The sequence below is a fragment of the Etheostoma spectabile genome, chromosome 21 (assembly GCF_008692095.1).
Source record: "Etheostoma spectabile isolate EspeVRDwgs_2016 chromosome 21, UIUC_Espe_1.0, whole genome shotgun sequence".
Lineage (NCBI taxonomy): Eukaryota > Metazoa > Chordata > Actinopteri > Perciformes > Percidae > Etheostoma > Etheostoma spectabile.
In genome coordinates, this window is record NC_045753.1 from 18,936,280 (window position 1) to 18,940,124 (window position 3,845).

The 3,845-nt window shown below is 38.0% G+C and overlaps 1 protein-coding gene across 1 annotated transcript in view; it reads left to right on the plus strand.

The window, feature by feature from the left end:
* Nucleotides 1–395, plus strand: part of lgi1b (leucine-rich, glioma inactivated 1b) — a 21,691-nt gene extending 21,296 nt beyond the window's left edge. The window contains exon 11 of the transcript XR_004327239.1: nt 382–395. The gene's annotated coding sequence lies outside the window, so the exon portion shown is untranslated. The remainder of the gene's footprint in view (nt 1–381) is intronic.
* Nucleotides 396–3,845: the final 3,450 nt, after the last annotated feature.

Below are 3,845 nucleotides of genomic sequence, written 5' to 3' on the forward strand. Positions count from 1 at the left end.
AAAAAAAAAAGTGAGGATCCAAACAGCTGCACCCACAGGTTGCTAGATGATGACTTCCTCTCTTTAGAGAGGAAAGACGAGGGATGAAACTACATCAAAACAGTGGAGGGTTTTTCAATTCAAACATACCTTGCATCACTCAGTTGAATAGTAGCAACGGTCCCACTTTGTCACTAAATTAAAAAGCTGATCCTCAGGTTTTACACCTGAGCATCCTTGTTTCTGTGATTGCCTTGGTGGATCTGGGATTCTTGTACCAGGTAGAGGATGTCTGTAGTCACCTCATGACCATCTAAGTAGGTTAGATGTACAGTACCTGGCTGAGAACTAAGAAAAATTGTCCTACGCTTTTGAGCTCATAATATAATATATTTTTGAGAGCAAAAAGATATTTTGCTATAAAGCAATATTGGGTCTTTTCCTTCCACTAAAAGGTTGCCGCTGTGCCCAGCTGGAGAGTCAATCAAAGGTGATCTATTTATGTGTAACTGTTTGTAGGGAACCTCAGAAATACCTTTTCATTTCAAGGGACGTGGGGTTCTACCACAGCAGCCTGTGTTTGTGTATTTTTAGCATTTAGCAAGGAGTTTCCCCACTGCCATGACTGATGAAGTCACGGTGTAACTACAGTCTTCTGTTTAATTGGGTGAAACACAGACAGCTATTTAATATCCTGCAGTTCCTTCCTTGCTATTATTCTACATTCTGCTGTTTCTGTTCTCGTTGTGTCAGCACAGATGCATCATCAGACTGCATCATCACAGATTGTAGTTCTTCCTGTTATTCTGTCAGTCATGAATAGAACTCTTGACTTTGCACACTGTTGTTTTGTTAATTGGGATCTAATGTGACTCTTCCTATGACAGTAATGTATGTTTGTTTCGTTAATTCTCTACTTTAAGAAGTCACACACAGATTCCAAGAGGAAGATTTCATTTCATTTCATTTAGCTTTACAAAGGTCCTATAGGGGAGTGTGATATCTGGAGAAAGCAATCTCCTATTAGAGCTTATTTGATTATTATTCCCATTTAATTTGCTGTGGTTATTATGATTAGAACTTGTATGGCATTTAATTACCAACACCAGTTATTAACAATACAAAAATATTCATAAAATTCTGAGCCTACCAATTAGTTGCAAGGACAATATAGTTACATGATTAATTTGGGTTCATTTTACCACAATAATGAATATTTCAACTGATGAACAGTAACATCAAAGTGTGAAATAGAAGAACATCGACCCATCACATGTGATCCCAGTATCATACTTTATTTAAAGGCACTGTGACATTTTTTAATCTTTGTCTGTAGTACAGTAGGCTGTCATGGTCACTTCAGGTGTTCAGAAGCTAATTTTACGATTGTTACCTCTCAGTTTATTAGTTTGACTTAAATGCTGGTAGTGTAAGCACAATGTGTTTTAATTCTCTCATATGGTTAGATAAACCTTTGTTTCAGGACCTATAAGCCTTACAGAAGAAGCACATTTTTAAGGTTTTTAAACTATGCTTTAATAGTATTTATTTGACTGTTTCTGTAATGTATTACATTGACATTCTGTAATATGTGTACATTTCTGCATAGTGATTGATTATATTTAGTATACTATGATTTCATAATAAATTCTATATGAATTTAATACTCTATACCACTGCTGGTGGCCTTGACTTGTCTCTTGAGGGAAGGTTATTTCCCTGCTGTAAAACCTCTGCAGTTAGGTTTCTTTCTCATACATCACTATATCTTTCGAACATGACTGAAACGTGTGGAACAGACCCAAACTGTGTAGAGGCATTGTTGCATCATTGCCCCAAAGCCCATGGCCTTACCCCAGTTCTCCTAAAGACTCGATGGGTGACAATGGCACAAACCACTGAGTCAGGTAGCTGTTGACAGGGGTGCTCAGAATAGTATCTGGCTGAGTGGATTGTAGTCATTGTGTGTACGCATGCATGCAGGTTTCTTTTGTCTCTTTTAACATTACACCTTTGTATATTTGCCTCTTTGTTTGTACACAGTTGGGAGGCATTGTGTATTCACGCAGAATGGCTGTGTTTCATTGTGTCCCAACATAACTTATATTTAGCAAAACAAAGGCGTGTGCCTTACATAAAGGGCTAGCAGCATGCAGACGGTGTCATAAACCTTAGTCTGGATCTGTGCTCGGTAGCAGGGTAATTTTTCAGATGAGCGCTGTGCTAAGTGAAGTGTGAAGAGGCTGAACTAGAACAGAGCAGCTCTTTGTTGTAGGGGAGAATTAGAATTAACTTGATGCAAAGATGGCTTGGAAAAAAAAATATAGATATATTTTTATTTTCCTCCTACAGCTTTATCACTACTCTTATTACTTTTAGTTCTTCTGTGTTCTCAATTTCAACATACAATCAACATCAATTTCTCTAAAGTGCAAAACGAATACAATATACCAATCTTGATAAGAGTCATGTAGGCTACATATAACTTATTCCAAGGATTATAGTAGGATGCATTTTTTTTATCATATGTATTTTAAGTAGTCATAGTAGTGATTTATGATCAGTAATTTAATTATTGCATTGGATGTAACAGTTTTGCACACGTAATGAACCTTTACTGACAGCAGAGGGCAGGATCCACAAAAACAAGGATTCTGCTATTGAATGCAACTTCACCTGAAACTGTAATAGTAGTGTAAGATATTGGTTTTATCAACTCAAACTCAATATATATTATAAGTACTGTATGTATATAAAATATAGGCTTTTAAGAATAAAACAGAAAAATAAGAGAAGCAAACATTAAAGCCTGTAAGGTTAAAAAAATAGGAGACTGGAAGAACATGTACTTATAATGATAAGGTCAAAGGTGTGTAAACAAGATATCTGACAAGATTTGCAATACTCTGTCTCTCTCTCTCTCTAACTCTAACACACACACACACACGTTTCTGGAATGTCACATCAGAGGTTATGGTGTGGCTAAAATAAAGATATGCTGGGACATTGACAAAAAAAACACACACCTTCCCCTCTTTTTATCAGGGAGCTGGGGATTCCCAAAGGTTTGCACGCTCCTGGGTGGAGGAGGGTTGTACAACTAGGAATGGAAGGGTTGCACATTCCTGACGGATGGCATAATACTTTCCATCAGTGGAGCGGGAGAGAATTGGAAAATAATCCCTCATTTTCCAAGTTTAAATAAATGCAGTTATAGGCTGTAAAGTGGAAGAGGGCATCTCTCCTAAGCACGTGCATTCGCTGTTACGGGGGCGGGACGGCGGTGAGTCCAGAGGCGGAACAACTGCAATTACTTTCTATTCACTTATCAGAATAATAATAATACTTATACTACTACTATTACTACTGATACTAATACTACTAATAATAACGGCAAAGCAATCGTGCTACCAAGCAATGAAACCGCATGCAATGGATTTGCTGCGCGAAACCTGCCTTTGTCAAACAAATTATTACAATTGATCAGCCCATTGAACCTGCCCCAGACCGAAATCTGGCTGTTTTGGCTGAGGCAAGGCATCCTAGATGGGCAGATTATGGCAGAGCCAATCAGGGTGCCGATAAAAACGAGGTGTCTGGTGTCTAAACCTGCACTGGAAGCAGTTATTTTGTCAAGTAGTCATAAGCCAATGTATTTATGTGATGGCTTAAACCAAATACAGGCCGACATAACAGGTCGATAAAATAGCCTATTGGACACATTAACTCTAAGGTATGTGGTGAAATGCAATAAAACACCTTTTTGGACGATGTATAGGACATGCTGCACGACTATATGTTGCGAAATTGTTGCCAGACATTCCAATGTGATGACACACAACACACACAACACACACACACACACA